Here is an 18,353-nt window from a genome sequence, read left to right on the forward strand (position 1 = left end):
GATATTTTAGAAACCAGTTTCAGTATCTAACTCAACCAGCTACAGTCTTTTATCTCCTGTTTTCTTCTTGACATTGCTTCAGTCCCAGCCTGCAATCGGTATATCAGACACCACATCAGCCAGATCATTCAATCACAAAGCCACACGTGTGTTGCTCTTAATGCAACTACCACAGCAACAGGCAGCTTTATGGAAGAGCACTCATATTCACTGCAACAGGGCCAGTTCTTGTATCTCAAAATGCAGAGGGGAAAAAGGGGGTAGGAGTTGCTGCTCCATCCCAGGTGAGAGACACATCAGCGAGTTACAACTTATTTTCACTTTGAGAGGGATAAGTGAGCAAGTTTCTGAGCAGGATAATACAGATTCTGGTCTGGGATGTGAATGCTTCCATCCTGAGCAACCTGGTCAGAAAGTCAGAGCTTCTCTAAGCAGGGCCAGGACTTGGACCAGACACTCTACTGAGACGCCTTCCAGCCTCATGTTTGCAATGAGTCTGAGATGTGGTTGCACACGACAAACACTACGGATGTTCCTGGAGACTTCATTTACTCCTTGCAGCTGCAAAGAAAAACTGCTTATGGCTAGAGAGGCAGAGCTGATGAAAGACACCAAGGAAAAACTCAGCTGGAAGCCTAAAGAGCATCCAAATAATGCCACATAAAGCAGCTGGATACAAGGACCCCGTGATAGAAGGGTCTCTGCATTTATGGAAGAGCCTGAGACCTATCCTAGACCTATATTAGAGCCATGACTACAAGCAGCAAGCCTTCAGGGCACACCTGCCTTCCTCACTGTTTACAATTTTTCAAGAGACTAATTCAATGTCAAACATCAAGTTTTCTAACATTTGTGGCAAGCATGTATCAAATATTGGCCTCAAAAGAAAAAAAAAAAATAGCCAAACTGGATGCATGCTTTCATTAAGATCAGCTACAAAAATTGTGGGAGACACTGTCAATAGCTCTCAAACTATCACTGTCAATAGCACACAAGTGAGATTTGCAGCAATCATTTTCAATTCCTTCTGATTTATGGCTCACTAACCACTTTTCAGTGAAGACACTGATCCTGTCGTATTTCCTATATAGAGGCCACTGGGTAGCACATACACTCCAGCTTACACTACAGGCTGAAACACAGCAGCTGCTGTAATATGAAATACACACCAGTGCTTCTCACTTGGTAACTGGACAAGACACTAATCTTACATGTGCAAGTCTAAGATCTGCGATGGAGCTTGCACAGCCTTCCTGTGGCACTTAACCTGCCCGACACAAGTGTCTGAACTGCGGCTTTGAGGTGACTGTAGACAGGCTGGAAGGTCCACAGTTGAAATATTAGCATAACGACATGGTCTGCCAAAAAAATATCTGATTACGCAAGCTCTGTAACGCCCAAGTTGCTGCAGGCAGCATTGGGGAAGTGCCTTTGAAGATGCCAATACTGCTGACTGCTGAGCAGCAAGTCTTTGCAGAGTGAAGCTACATATATGGACCCTGGTCCACATCGGTCAGATGACCCCCAGATGGGTGACAGCTGACTGGAACCATCAGTGCAGATACCTCTCCTTCACCCCTTGGGTACTGCTGTGGGGAGGTGATGGTAGTAATAGTTATGGGGCAGTTCAGTGTGTGAACGAGCTGGCATAGTTTTTGTTTGCACACACGTGCTGTTTCATTGCAAGTGTTAGGTTAGAGCTAACTTGTGCACAACTGAAGCAGTTGCTATGATTAACAATAACAGTTGAAGTATTGCTCTAGGCAATAAAGAATAGTATAACTCAACATTAATTTCTTTGGCTATCATCCAATCCTACCACGGGTGATTTTGCAAACTCATGTAAATTCCACAGCTTCAGCTGCCCTGCAAGGTCTCAAGAACCTCTGATCGCACCCTTGAAGACCACAGAGTTACTTATCCTGCTTATAATCTTGTACAAAGCTTGTTTACACACAAAATCCACACAAGCCCTCGAAAGCAGGAATGTTTTAGCTGCTGCACACAGCTCTGCATCAGCATTCCTACTCGGAAAGAATTTCCACAGCAGGTCTCGGTGAAACTATTTTCACAGAAGCTCAGCAGTTTGTATTGTCTAAACACACTGAAAGGGTAAGATACCAATTTCTTAGACGCACATGGCTTTTTCTAATACAATTTTGCATCAGCAACACAAATATTATCTAATAGGATAAAATACACATAAACTAAACATAACCTGGATAAGGACATTATTTGCAATCCAGAAACAGGCTATGTATTCAGCAGATATACTGAAATAAATGGGGGACTGTAGTTGAATTTGCAGATTGCTACAGTACACCTTAACTTGCAATGCAAATATCTAACTGCCAAATCAAAGCACAGGGCTTACTAACCAATAAATTCTCCTACTAGACTGTGCTACGTGCACAAAAAGGCAAATTAAAACTAATACTCCTTTATAGCATGAATAAAGTTTTTGATTGCTTTCTTACATCTTGTTGTGGAAAACCGTGGTGCAAGCTGCAGGTACTGAAGCAAAGACCCCAAATGTCTTCATACATCGAATACAAGAATGAAATTAAGCTGTAGATCCTACTGCCGCTTTATATTAAACAGTAGTGGGAAAAATACTGAGACAAAGAATGTCTTTCCCCAAAAGCTGCAAAAAACCTGAGATAACTGAAATACTTTTTCCATTAGAAGCATGAAAATTTATGTCAAAATACATTCATAATAAGTAGGTAGACTGGGGGAGGGAGCATTTATTGAAGAAATGTCAATAAATATGCAAGACTCACTTCAGCTGAAGCTTTCATAGAGGTATAATGCCTGTAAGGAAGAACACACGTCCTTTTGACCCAGTAATCTTGCTGTCCCGTGAGATGCAACAGGGTTTATGATATCACTAGTATTAATATTTAACATGAAGGAATACAAATGTATTTAAATTGCCAAGAAGCTACACCGTTTTGAGAATATTTTCTGACCTTTGATGAGGCCTGTGCTTGATACCCACGGGCAGAAAGCAAGACATTCTTGAGGAAATAACTTTTGAATGTCAGCTAGCCACTTTATAAAACAGGTATGTTCTGAAAAACATATTGGCTAAAAAAAAAAAGTTTTCAGGATTTTTCTCGTTTAAATGCAAGGTTTGCATTCCACTGGCCCACGTCAGAAGGACACATGGATGTCTGGTTCATATTTGTAACTAGGGGGGGAATATCCAGCTGACCTCACCAGATAGCTACAAAATCACTGAAGGAAGCATCTTGCAAAAGTAATTCAAAAGGAAAACTGGCTATGTAAGCACACCTGAAAAATTGAAGGTAAAACTAAGTAGCTATGAAAGAAAAAAATTCCAAGAAAAAAATTCCAAAAAATAAAGATACAGTAGAATATTAAAATACTAAATATCGAGTGTGAAACTGCATGTTAGATAAGCATGTTCATAATCTACTCACAATTGTTTAACACTATAAAAAAAATGACAAAACAAACTAGACCAAAACAAATGAATGCAGAAACCTTTATACGCTTACAGAAGGCATCGCTGAGGGGAAAAAAAATCAGGAATTGAACGACACATTCACAAAGATAAAATTTAGCTCATATGGGGGGGAGGGAAGAGGAGGAGACAGCACATGTATTTTTACCCTTCTGCACCTCAGAAACACCACCAAATAAAGCAGGAATATATCAGCTTAGGTTCCTAGAAGTTTCTGAGGATAACATTGCTCATTTTTTCTACAGGGAAGTTTAATTAGTACAGATATCCTAGCATTTCTGATCCAGTTTTGATCCTCACTGGAAGTTAGCAAATGACTTAGCCACTTCTGCCAGGAGTTAGTACTCATCCCTTCTGAGGAGTAACTAAAATTAGCTGACATTTATTCTGATTTTTTCTAACAAAAGACCTCAAAGCACTGCTCGAAAGACAGCATTACCCTCCTCTGACCCGCAGCACAAGGCTACGCAAGCAGCCTTACACAAAACGACATGCCTGGATGAAGCCTGTTCCGTTCCCCCCAACGGCAGACCTCTGCCAGGCCTCACACCCCTTGTTCCAAAGAGGAAAGAAAAACGCACCCAACTTCAACTCATCTCCTGCTGACAGCGTTGCTGTTTAATTGCCTCTCCATACATCCAATTAATGAAGCCCATTGGATATTCAGGAGATTTGGGTCAACCTTTTATCAACATTTTATTCTTACCAGTTAGTGCTGTTAGTTCTTTAATTGCTAACTGGACAGAAGAGACAGGCCTACAGGTTTAGTGGTATTTCTTTTCCAAGTTTATCATACTTTACGCACCACTTTCTTGCAGAAGAGTTCAACTGTGCACAATCTTAAAACTACAAGAAAAGGAAAAACACAGGTCTGTGGCATTTTAGTTCTTCATGTCTTTAATTTTTTAATTCACATAATGAAACAGAAGTCCTCATTTCCAGAGCAAACTATCTGAAGAATATAGCAAATCTATTCTTGGAGCATTATGGTTTCTGATTAGTCCTACACCTGCAAGGCAATCAACAAGCACAGCCTTCGTTTTCACTTGCTAAACTTTCCATTTACCTTTTCCTCCTGCTGGGGAATCCTAAAGGCACACAACTAAACTGTCTTTCTCCTCTACCACAAAATCATTTTATGTTTGGCAACCAGCTCTAGCCCGCAACTAATCCAGACTGACATGTCGAAGTCACCACCTGCAGTCCTACCCCCACAGGACTCTGCGGCTGACTTTCAGGCCCCGAGAAGCTTTTCTTTATGCATGCTGCTAATCTCTGCTGCTCTGAGGTCTGCATTAAACTCCTGGACAACAGGAAGCAGGCGGGTTTACAGCCTGCTGTAGGATGATACAAATTGAAAGCAACCCCGGGAGACAGCAACGCCGAAGCCGACAGACATTGTAAAAAGCCCCCGAAGTTTGGCTTCCGAACCATCAATCAGGAGCATCTCACTGGCGCCATTCCCAGAAGCCCTATAACGAACCACAAAGTTCAGAGCAGAGAGAGATAACAGGAAACAGAGAAAGGTGGGGAAAAATAAAAAAAACCCAACATTATTCATCCTCTCAGTAAGAGCAGTTCAAGTCTTAATTGTCAGCACTTCATTTCAGATTGTGCCTGAACTTTTTCACCATTTAGATTAACTGCTGCCATCCCCATTGATTAAGCAGGGGTTTTATTAGTAAAGCTACTTTCATTATAAGACTATGAGGCAGAACTACATTAGTTCAAAACACTAAGTAATGATCACTTCTGAGCTGTATTTAAGTTTTCAGAGCGGTTTTTAAATTGGTACCAAAAAAATCTTTTTCCTATTATTCCTCTCTCAAGAGTCGTATCTTAAATTCCATCAGGGAAATTTAAAACACTCAAAGTAAGCTACTGAAAATAGATTTAAGGATTGAAGTTATTAACTTCCATGAGAACAGAGATAAAACCTAACTAAACTGAAATACATATAATAAATATAGTAGAAAAGTAAACTTATTTCTTTAGCCTTGATAGACAGTTCAATTTTATAATGATTTAGCCAAACAGTGCAATAACTGCACAGAGCTAGGTAGAGACCACCATATTAAGAGGTAGCGTGATTTCTTTTTCCTCCACATATCTTGTCATCTACTCCCATTTTAACTGTCCAACAGGAATACTTAGTGTAGGTACATGCATTATTAATACTGAAAAACTTTTTGCCAGTGAAAACACCGGAAACAAAAAACCCCATTCACAATTTCTAATGGTATCTTTGAAATTCCAAATCATATTGATTTGACACTCAAAACCAGGGAAAAACCACCTTCTGTTCCTACTAACAAACTTAACACACAAGCAAAGGAGTTGCAGGATTGTCATTGTGTGGCTGGGAATGATTCGTAGATGCAAAGACATCTCAATGGCCTGTTAGCACAGCACTGAAGGTTCCCAGAAAAATGGGTAAGTTAACCTCTCAACAGTTTGTGAACTATTATTAGAAGACACAAGATGTTAATTCAAAAAGTCCATTGCAGAGACGAAAATTAAACCTCATAATCACAACATGCAGTTCAATACATTGCAGTTTTTTTCCATAAAGTTATTAGTAGCAGAATCCTGGACACAAACATGATTTTAAAGCTTAAGGCTCTGGGCATAAACCTACGGATCATTGTCTTTTACAGAAACGTTGAAGTCAGGGCTCAGAAAAATGACATGAGGCATGTCTAAAAAAAGTCACAGAGATAAGAACTGTAATCTATTCTCAGTTGAACTAATTTTCAGTTATTTCTCTTGGCCTGGAGGGAAAAGAGCAATCTCCAGTCAGGGCCATAATGCACTGGTTTCCTTGTCTTAAAACATCCACTTAGAGGCAACACAGTCCATATACCTATAAAAGATGTAAACAGGTATCTGACCAACTGTATTACTTCATGAATAATGTTTAGAGTGCTCCACATCCTCAGAAATATGAGCCTACCTTAAAGCCTGTTTCACAGCTTTAAAGCCATGAATTCAGCTCCCCAGGAAGCCATTGAAAACTCTGAATCTTCAGATACTTTATTTACCAAGTTGCTTCTCTTTACACAAGAAGCTAGAATTCCCCTGGAAAAACAAGGTACCATTTGTGCAGCTTTTTTAGGAAAAAACCCACAATTGCATGTTCTGATCACTCTTTCTTTCTTTTACATATCTACCAACTGCAACTGCTCAAACTGTCTGGCAACAACACAAGGATTCACCTTCAAGGAGTAAAGCACATAAACTACAAATGCAATCTCCAAAATGATTAGTGCAAGTCAAGCAGCTGTTGCTGTATGTGAAAGCCAGCACCCTGAAGTTTCTGAACTCGTTAAAGCCGCGATCCAGCAACACAGACTAAAGGGTAGCTCGGTCTTGTCAGGATTTTGATAAAGCCAGCAGAACAGAATAGTTTGCTGCCCCTTTTCACTAAGTCAAGGAAAAAGGCCTGTTCTCTATTTTGGCCATTGCTATTACACATAAAACCTGTTACCAAAAACATTCATTGTAGAGAGTTTAAACATTGAAGACTGTGTACTTGTAACTCCATTCACAGAACGGTTTGGGTCGGAAAGGACCTTAAAGACCACCCAGTCCCAACCCCCTGCCATGGGCAGGGACACCTCCCACCAGACCAGGTCGCTCCCAGCCCCATCCAGCCTGGCCTTGAGCACTGCCAGGGAGGGGGCAGCCACAGCTCCTCTGGGCAGCCTGTGCCAGGGCCTCACTGCCCTCACAGGGAAGAATTTCTTCCTAATATCTCATCTCAATCTCCCCTCTTTCAGTGTGAAACCGTTACCCCTTGTCCCATCACTGCCCTCCCTGATCCAGAGTCCCTCCCCACCTCTCCTGCAGTTCCCTTTCAGCACTGAAGGCCGCTGTAAGGTCTTCCCGGTGCCTTCTCTTCTCTAGGCTGAACCCCCCCAACTCTCTCAGCCTGTCCTCCCAGGGGAGCTGCTCCAGCCCCATGAGCATCTTTGTGGCCTCCTCTGGACCCACTCGAGCAGGTCCATGTGTGTCTTGTGCTGGTGCCCCCAGAGCTGGACGCAGCACTGCAGGGGGGGGTCTCAGCAGAGCGGAGTAGAGGGGGAGAACACCCTCCCTCAACCTGCTGGCCACGCTTCTTGTGATTCCTCATGTAACAGATCACATATGTAACCTTGAAATGCAAATAATTTCTCAATACTTTCCTTTCTGCATTTTAAGATAAGTGAAAGCCATTTTCACACTTAAAATATTTTGGAAATTATTTTGATGCGAAGCAATAGACAAGAAATTGTGAGTCATTTCATATAAATAGTTGTCTCATTAGCAACTGTGTTATGAGAGCCCCATGGATCATTACAGAAAGCAACATACTATCCTGTTATTCATTATGACCTTCTACATTCTTCCCTGGGCCCTTTATTCTAGTCTTTACGCACAGGGCCACTGCAGAACAAGAATGAGACATTTTTATTTTATTTTATTTTTTTTATATATAAATATATGTGTGTGTGTATATATATATATATATACACACACACACATATGTAGATTTTGTTCATTCTTGGACTAGGAATGAAAATGAATATTAAAGTGAAACCAAAACTTTTATGGTATTTCGCGGAAGGAGTGGCCACAGAATTCAGAATTCATCCTTTAAAGCATAATCTTAAGAGGAAGAAACTGAAAGTAGATGCAGCGTTTTCACGAGAAAGTCTTTCTACGTCATGTGAACATTTGCTACCTTGGAAGACACTGAAAGATTGAACGTGTAAGTAGATAACTGAATTTTCCATACTTGCTGCCTACACAAATTCTACTACTTTAAAAATAACACACTATTTCTATTTTGGTAGGTTTTAATACATACTGGAATGGTTGTTCAACAAAACAAAAATCAACTCCTTTCAAGAGAAATGCTCAACTTCAACACCTACTCACTTTTATCTGTTTATCTTTTTGTTAATCATATAATCTATTTGTAATACTGAATACATTTTCGCTCTTCTGCCCCAAAACATCAAGTTATCTCTCTCTCTGTGGTATCAAGAAAGGTGAGAACTTTAAGCAAAGACAAGCCTGCTCTTTTCTACCTTTCAGGCTGGAACTTGTTTTAAAGCAGGTATGAACTACGGAAACCAACTGCTCAAATGGAAAAATAGGGGCTATCATAAACACATATAAACTAGCCCTCCATGACAGAAATACCTAAGAAGCAATTTAGATAAAAAGGAAAGTGAAGCCTTGGAGAAATCTGCATTTCACATATTCTCATCAGCAGTTAAAGATGAAGTACCACAACCCTGTGCTGTGGCTCCAGAGGTGCAGAATCCACGCTGGTTTAAACTACATAGCTGAAGCACTGGGTTAAAAAAAGGGCAGTAAAAGTGACAATTAGACAAACAAAATCCTTAAGTGAAAAATACAGCTAGGGTCATTCTCCTCATCCAGTCCACCCAAAGAGAAGCAAAACATATGAAGTGCCACTCCAAAGACAACGTAAGAGAGGACAAACCAGGCTCTGACAACGCTGTTTCAGCTGTACCGTTCGCATTAGTGCCGCTGCCTGTTTGTGCTGCCGAGTAACAGATCGTCTGGAAAGCACCGAAGTGCAGCCCAGCTTGATTCAGCTCACCCTTGTTTGAGGCTGAAGGCAATGACAGTTAGAACTCAACAATGGAGCAACACTCCCAACGCAGAGCAGCATCGGACGGATGACAATTAGCAGTTCAAGTTATAAATTCCTACCCTCTTCCAGTTTTAGCGTTACGCAGTCATGCTATGCCCTGCAATCTCAGCCAGAGCTAACCCACGCACGCAGCCACCCCCATTTATTAGCCTCAGCTTACAGCTTTTAGCAATAATACTTTCCATATCACTAAGACCCTGCTCGTGCTACAGATTTTTTTGCTTCCTTCAGCATGATTGAGATGCTACATTTCCTCAGATTACTTCCTAATAATAATTCAGCAGGAGGTTAAGGTTTTGTGTCAAAAGACAGCCACAGTACTTTGACACGGCCATCCGCAGCACACGAAGCATTTGTCCATACATTCAAACCGTTTGAGATTCAGTCCTGTGCTGCTGCTGCTCCTCCCTCTTTTTCTGAGGAATCAAAATGAGGAAGAACACATTAGAATTTCAAAACTACAAACTTTCTAAAATACTATGGGGTTTTGTTGCCTCAGCTTCCCATTCCCTTAACATCAGAACTCTGCACTTCATAATAAAATTCATCTAAAACACCATCTAAATTTATGTTACTTTGATTATTTTCTTTTCTTCAGTCCAGGCAAATTTGTGACGCACAGCCCACCAACTTCCACTCTACACATGCAAACTATCAGTCATAGTATATTAAAGCTCACTGGCAATCTCTTAGCTTGTCTTTAACAAATGCTTTGCCTTGATTTTTAGGTTAGTATTTATTATTTGCTACCTTAAAATGACATAGGAGAGGATGAGGGATAAAATCTTTCCAAATAAGCAGTAATAGAAATACTACTCCACAGCTGCATTCTAATTCACACGTTGGCATTGGAAAAATCTCCCAATTTAAGTAAGAAAAAAAGAAGATACATTTTACAATTAATCCATTAGCTATCTTCTACAGAAGAACATTGATTAAAGCAACACTGCCTGAATCTGAAGAGAAAAATCCACCTTTGAGACCATAGCTGCATGTAGCTTGGAGAACGAGGGGCTAATCTCAGACCGTGTATATATGTACGTATATATATATATATAGATATATATAGATCTCTCTCTCTATATATAGATATATATATATGAGCTATTTTCTTTCTGAACAGCTGCTAAGGCCCTGCACATATGCAATCAATATATCCGGGATAACTCTGGACAGCAGAAGAGTAAATAATGCAGAGGACAGGACACATGCCACAGATATTCTGAAATGCACAGAAGAACATGATACAGAGATACCCCATCACTGGTTTACCTCCCCCAAGGAATATTAACCCTGCCAGCCTCAGGCTGATTCCCACAAAAATATTCAAGCAAGTATTCCAGACTGGTCCTAAAAATAATATTAACACACTCACATGGCGCAGTGCTTGAACTGGCAGCGAGTATCAGACACGCTGCAGTTCACCAGTTCCACGTAGCGAGCTTACTGTTCTGAACACAGAGGACTGCTGCAACCAAAACTGTGTATTGGCTTACTTTAAAATCACTTTTAACAGCTGTGTAACACTAATTGTATGTACATATTTGCTCTGGTTTCGCAAATTCCGCTGGCCTATATTGAAAGAAAATTTACTAAAAAAAAAAAATAAAAATAAAAAAAAGGCCTCTCCCCCCTGCAATGACACTTTCTTAACCAAAGCAGTTTTAAATGTCATTCAAAGGTAATTCCTGAGAGGCCCATACACTCACTGAGCTCCCTTCACTAATTAACGGATCATTAGTAGGAAGGAACCCCTAACTGCTCACCCCCTGCACCACATGCTATCTTAATTACCCTTGTGAAGCAACCAATTTGTCCTTCAGTCATTCTGTCCAAAATCCCAAGTGAATTGACTCAACAGGGAGAAGAGGGGAAAAGAAAAAAAAGACTTTCATACACACATTTATGAAAACCCATAATTTTCATGACTGGCAAAGAACGCAGGGACTAAGAGTTTCCAGCAAGATTTAAGAAAGGGGATATCAATAAACTGTAGCAGACAGAAGTGATAGACAGTGACTAAAGGAACAAAAAGCTTTCCTTGGGATTACAAATGTGGATACATCCTTGAAAAGCTTTCCCTTTGTGAAGCTTTTGAGAAAGTTAATTATATCATCACTTCATAATCATGACAGCTATGGGGAAACAGCAAAACACTATCACAGCTGTTGTTTTCTTTTTTGAGACCATTGGAACAGGCACCTATTCTTTGCCTTTCAAAATACTTCCTTGCAGAGCTCCTAATGAACACGTTCTCTCCATGTTTATGCCCGCTTGCCACACGAATCCACTTGGAGATGAAATGTAAGCTTCACTGCCAGTTGTCTTACAACAGAGATTAGATTGCTTTTCTCCTCCCCACATCTCTTCACAAATCTACAAAAATAAAAACAAAAAAACTGACATCCTTACAGACTTTTTTTTTTTTGGATGCACCTCAATGGGAAGCAGGCAAGAATCACCGATGCCAGGCAAGACAGGAGACAGGCTGGCTGCAAAATGTATGCCAAGGAACCAGGTCATTTACTGTGCTCTATTTCCAGGGCTCAGCCTTCTGCTCAGGCTCTGCTTCATTAACACCACTTAGGAAACAAAGTTTCAGTGGTTAACGAAATGAATGCCATAGAGAAGCATCTTCCTCTGAAACAGAATGCAGTGAACCATATACCTGAAATTAAACCTGTGGGTTAGTGTATCCTTATTTTTGGTCCTAAAGTGAAGCAGCTGGGAGACTCCAGCACATAAAACGTGGTAACCTGCTTCTTCCAGGAAACAAGCCATTGGGATCTCCAGTGTTTCATTTCATCACCGCTGCTACTGAAACTTCCACTTATAGCTCGACAATGACCAAGTCTCACAATAATTCCCATCTATAATCTACTACAATACTAATTTTTAAATAGAAAAACGTACCTTGCAGAACCCTGAAATAAAGTGACAAGAACTGAAGACACTCAGGCCTTAATAACAATTCAGTCTGCTCATAGAACATGGCTCTGAAAGCCAAAAGGGCCCATGACAGCCTCTTGATCTGCAAGGACAACCTCTTCCAAGCACAAATAGGTAGAGGTAAGAAAATAAATACTTGGTAGGAGTACAGAAACATTGCTTGAGCAGGCAGGATGAAATCAGAAAAGCCCAAGCTCAGCTGGAGTTAAAAATAGAGGGGGGTGATAAGGGCTTCTACAGGTGTGCTGCCAACAAAAGGAAGACTAAAGAAATTGTAGGCCTGCTGGTCAACTAGCAGGGGATGCACTGACCAAGGACATGGAAAAGGCTTAGAAACCAAATGTCATCTTTGTCCCATTTTCTACTGACGAGGTCTGAGCCTAGTAGTAGAGTAGCAGGGAAGAGAAGCGTCACCCATGAGTGGAAGATCAAGTTAGAAAGCTCTTAAGCAATGGGACATACACAGAGCCGCAGAACCGGACAAAATGCATTTTCCTGGGTCCCCTGGAGAATTACGGAGACAAATTTTCTTTCCAGAAGCCACATCCATCCAGCATGGATTTAGAAAGGGTAAATCAATCTGACTGTTTTCCATAGTGAGATGATTAGCTCTGTAAACGAGGGAAGAATACTGACATCGTTTGCCTCGACTTTTAGCAAGCTTCTGAGGCAGGGTCTCAAAGTATCCTCAGACCTAAGTTGGTGATATATGAACTGAGAAAGCCAACTATAAAGTGAGTGACACAGAGGCTGGAAGTCACTTCCAATTTAAATGATCAAGATTCCAGTGGCAATCAAAACCCAAAACTCTACAACTTGTCCGTATTGGGTAAATACAGTGAGACTCACAGCACTCCTGTTCATCAAAGCTCTCTTGCTAAAGCCAAACTATTGTAGATCAAGAAACACAGGGAGAGAAGAAACCCAAAACGTTTACTACAACAGAAAGAGATAAACAGGAGATTTACTGTGTTTACCAGAAACCTTGTGCTGCATATACAAGTACTTGGGAACTAGTTATTTGCTGAAGGTATGCATATCCTGTGTGATCTACTCTAGGTGGTTGGACTAGATGATCTTTAGAGGTCCCTTCCAGCCCCTGACATTCTGTGATACAGCACCTGCACTTAGATAACCATGTAGGACATTCTGTCCTCACCACTTTCACTATTTCAATCAGTGCATGGTTTAGATACAGACCACTGCACTTTGCTTCGTGCCAGTGCAGCCAACAAGGTAACATCTGTGTTCCATCAGCTACACAAAGAGCAGACCTTGTGGTCACCACCAGATTAAAGAACAGGTGCCTGTGCATGCAGGTGAAGGAGCTCCCAGGTGTGGTTCTTTCCTAGAAGAGGCTGCAAGTAACAGGTGCTTATCTGGAGGGCACAGTACTGGAACTTTGCACAGGTTGTAATGGCACGAATGGCTCTTAGCTTTAAGAGGGTGTGTTATCAGGGCAGTCAGCTTCTCATAAGTGGTGTACATGAAGATAAGGAGAAATTACAGAACTCTCCTGCAATGTATCATGTCACTTTTTGTAATCACCAGAGCATGATTTAATATGGGCAGGGTCCTACAGCTGGTTTGGATAAAAACAGCATCTTCAACCGGCCGTGGAAAAAAGTACTCCAGGTTAGTGTTGAGTACAGCAACAGCTTTACAGCATAACTCTTAACAATGTACAATGAAATATCTGAGAGCCAGTAAACTAATTCAAATGTCTAAAATCTCAGAGTTATGAACATTTTTTAAAATTAGATTATATCAGCAGCTGACATTACTAACGGTTTTGAAAAACAAAGTTATGCTTCTACCAATGGTTAGCACGCTTCTGATGAACGAAGACACACCGGCAAGGAAAGAAGTACAAAAGGCAGAACTCTGGGAAGGAAATTTGATCTCACTTTGATTCCGAATTCTCTACAATACTCCACTTCTCAGGGGAGCTTTCTCCGCTTGAGTTTTGGAAGAAAACATCGCTTAGCCTCTGACATCAACACCCTATATTGCTTCTGCTTACACAGTCCCAAACGTTCCTTCTCTAGATCATTGAGAACTCGCTCTCAAACAAGGGGGAGGGGGGAGTGAAGAAAAAAAAAGGAAAAAAAAAGGTATTACTAACGCATCCAAACCCACTCCATTATTGAAGCACCTATTACTTCAATATACCCCTAGACTCTCCTGAAGAGCTTTTGAAGCAGATCTGGTATAAAATTTTACAGTGTATTTGTATAGTTGCTTTTCGCGCAAAACAAGTCCCTCCCTTCAAGCAAACAAGATATCCAGACACTATACAAGCCAGGCTTATAAAAGAGCCTGCAAGTCGAACAATCGGTCCTTCTGAAGAGCAGCACACAATACTTAAGAGTTTCAACAGAAATAGGTTGGATTAAAACAGAGGGGATAACTACCAAGTGGTAATTCTGCTTTCTCCAGAAGCAGTACGAGGACCAGTCGCTTGCTTAAGAAAGCTGTCCTGCAAAAAACAAAACAAAACAAAAAAACAAACCCGGAGGAGATTATGAAGGAGGACTGTAAGGACATTGAAAGAATCATAGAATCACAGACTGGTTTGGGCAGGAAGGGTCCTCAAAGACCATCTAGTCCAACCCCCTGCCATGGGCAGGGACACCTCCCACCAGACCAGGTTGCTCCCAGCCCCATCCAGCCTGGCCTTGAGCACTGCCAGGGAGGGGGCAGCCACAGCTCCTCTGGGCAGCCTGTGCCAGGGCCTCACCACCCTCACAGGGAAGAATTTCTTCCTAATATCTCATCTCAATCTCCCCTCTTTCAGTTTGAAACCATTACCCCTCGTCCCATCACTGCCCTCCCTGATCCAGAGTCCCTCCCCACCTCTCCTGCAGCCCCCTGTCAGCACTGAAGGCCGCTGTAAGGTCTCCCCGGAGCCTTCTCTTCTCCAGGCTGAACAACCCCAACTCTCTCAGCCTGTCCTCACAGGGGAGCTGCTCCAGCCCCATGAGCATCTTTGCGGCCTCCTCTGGACCCACTCGAGCAGGTCCATGTGTGTCTTGTGCTGGTGCCCCCAGAGCTGGACGCAGCCCTGCAGGGGGGTCTCACCAGAGTGGAGCAGAGGGGCAGAATCCCCTCCCTTGACCTGCTGCCCACCCTGCTCTGGATGCAGCCCAGGAGGCCATCGGCTTTCTGAGCTGCGAGCGCACGTTGCTGGGTCATATTCAGTGTTTCACCCACCAGCTCCCCAAGTCCTCCTCCACAGGACTGCTCTCAATTCACTCATCACCCAGCCTGTACTTGTGCTTGGGATTGCCTCGAAAATGAAGGAGTGTGTCACCACAGAGTTCTTCAACTGCCAGCACAGGATCTCTAACACCCTGCTGTTAATAACTGATGAGTACGTTTTCCAGCATTGTCCGAGTCTTCTGCTGAAGAATCAATTCAGTTCCTCCTTTCTTCCCTCCTGAGCACTCCAAACATGAAACTTGCCCACCATGTGGCATAGCAAGAAGAATGGAATTCTTCTTCATAGCAAGAGTCTAGGCTTCCCTTACTCCTCCCTGCCCTCCAAACCCAGGGAAAGGTCTTCAGTTAGCTACTATTTCATTCTTTAGAGGGCATGACAGATGATGCACAACTCAGAACCCCCTTCATTGTATAAGGCTCAGCAGCCTAGAATTTGCCTGTAACTACAGTCTTTGACTAATGTTCAAATTCGGAGTATCACATTTTAAGCAGGATTCTCAACTATAATTTTTTTTTTTTAATACATACACAGAGGCAAATACACAGAAATCTGTCTATATGCAAAATGTATAGAGTTCAGTTCTCTTCAGGCAACTTACTACAGATTTAACATTAAGTTAAAACCCACAAATTTATTTAATTTTACTATTTGGGTGCTTGCTGTCTTATGAACAAGACATGAATGACAGCAACAGTCAAACAAGAAACAGAAATATTATCCTACAGTATTGTTTCCAATTAAAAGTTTAATGGGAACTTCAAAAGTTCATTGACTAGTTTCTCTCCTCAGTTAGTGCTCCTACCAGCTGCAATTGCATTGTTATATAAGTAGTCTTTTGAAAGCGCCACTAAAAATATTAAAAATTATAGTGTAAGACCAACTGTAACACCTAATATTATCTGGCAACAATAAACTGCATCAACTTATAGGGAAGAGCATACATAGACAGTGGGGCTACTGAATCATAAATAGAACATGCACCAGGTTTCCGTAATAACCCCAAGTGAAGAGAAGCAGCTACTACTACTAGAAAACTAGGTAAGCTCTAAGACTCAGAAAACACTCCAACATTTCACATTCTCAGAATACAAAAGGACAAATATGCTCTTCCAAAGTTGTTGCCAAATACATTAAGATGCAGGCGTTCTCAGTTTGTCCATGACACCTTTCCAAACAAGCTCCAAAGAAAAGGTATAGTGGTGGTGTTTTGAAACCTCCACAGATTGAAGTGCAAGAATTGGGAAATCCTTTTAAATTTGTTTGAGAGAAAATGAAGCAAAAAAAAAAAAAAAAAAATAAACGAGAGGACTTGCCCTTTCGCTTCCCTCGCTATCAGTCGATTGTTTCCTCTAGTCACCTCTACTCCTCAGGAACATGCACGTGAGCCTCCCAGCGAAGTACTGTGCAATATGACCAATGTCTTTCATACACACGCAGAAGAATCATGCGTGACAGAGCGTCTTGCTCTAGAACTTTCTTTACAGGCAAAGCGCACACATCAGCAAGTAGAGGCAAACCTACAGACCGACTGGTTAGAGCGAAGCCAAAGAACCACACCTTGCCTTAGAGGAGAACGTGATGAGCCACTGTCCTGTCAGCGTTTATTCCACTATCTTGGATTAAACTTCACGATCTGTCCTACCCAGTGTTAAGCAATACACCAACATGGCAGAAACACCTTAATCCACAAGGACAAGGGGCCACGTGACATTACTACGCAGCTCTTACTCCAGTCTTGCAACCAGGTGTACACAATCCCCTACAGCCTGTGCTGTGCGCTGCTCGCCCCTCCGCTCAGCTCCACTACTGCAGAGCCAGGGGTCAACGGCAGCCTAGACACCCCCCGGCCTCTCTCCAGCCCCTTTTTGTCTCCCAGCAGCCCAGTACAATGCTAGCACGTCAGGCTGGGAAGCTGGAAGGGAAAAGGGTTGTGCTGGGACTGGCAGACGTCCCTGTAACGTTCTGTGCTACAATCTCCATCCTAACAACCCAGCCTCCAGTGAGACCAGGGAGAAGAATATCAGAGTGAGACCTGAAGCCTTCTAAAACTTTAGTGATCTCCTGCTGCCAAACTTCTTTAGACAAAAGAACTTCTTCTGATATTGACACTGTATCTTTTCTTCCTTTTGCAGCATTTTAATTCCTCATCTAGAAAATACACTTATCCAAAAGTCTGGAAACGTAAATTAATTTAAGACCAGCTTAGTAAGCTGGTTTTGCAGCTATGTTCTAGGAGCCACTGATGCAACGCCAATAAGCTCACTTATCCACAACAGAGGCCAACTGTCATGCTCAAAGCGGCTCTGTGAGATGGCACATCCCTCGGATGCAGAGCTGAGTGCTCTCCCAAACCTTAGCAGCCAAGATCACAGTTATGCTGCTCATCTTAAGTATTCATGGCTGGCGGTAACACGAAAAACACAGTTACCAGAACTTTAAAGCCAATCTGGTACAGAGTACCAGATTCTCTACATGCCACAACAAAACAGACACCATACTTTGTAAAAGAGTTTTTCAGCTGTTTTAAAGAAAAAGGATCCCTCCTACTCCCAGTCTGCTCAGGGAAACTTTTCCAAAACTCTTAATAAATCTATTAAAAGGAATGATTCATTGGCTTGATCCAAGTATGTAACCACGCATCATACAACACAGGGCCACATCTGATATAATACTGAAGAATTACACAGATAACACTATACATTTTATTTTTTTTTTAAAAGCCAGCTCTGACCTGTATTCCTCTTGAGGTTTTATGTATATAGTTATATTTAATCCCATTAGAAATTGGTTTAAGTGACACACACAGAAAGAAACAGGGAAATTTCAGATCTTAGCCACTTCCCATTTTGTAGTTGGCACACATCACTCCGATGTATATTAAATTTGCATTGATCAACTGTACCATGAAGAAAGAAAAATGCTTTCATGAACTCACATCCACTTTTTCAAACTTGTACTTGCTTATTTAAACGACATTTTAAAACAGTTCTCGCTCCTTGGTTTTGCTCACTGGAATCTGTACT

The 18,353-nt window shown here is 41.7% G+C and overlaps 1 protein-coding gene across 1 annotated transcript in view; it reads right to left on the reverse strand.

The window, feature by feature from the left end:
• The window catches only part of ERP44 (endoplasmic reticulum protein 44), a 54,644-nt gene that overhangs the window by 34,667 nt on the left and 1,624 nt on the right, over nucleotides 1-18,353 (reverse strand). The window lies entirely within an intron of this gene.

Source organism: Leptosomus discolor, chromosome 8 (assembly GCF_034619465.1).
Source record: "Leptosomus discolor isolate bLepDis1 chromosome 8, bLepDis1.hap2, whole genome shotgun sequence".
In the NCBI taxonomy this organism is placed as follows: Eukaryota; Metazoa; Chordata; class Aves; order Leptosomiformes; family Leptosomidae; genus Leptosomus; species Leptosomus discolor.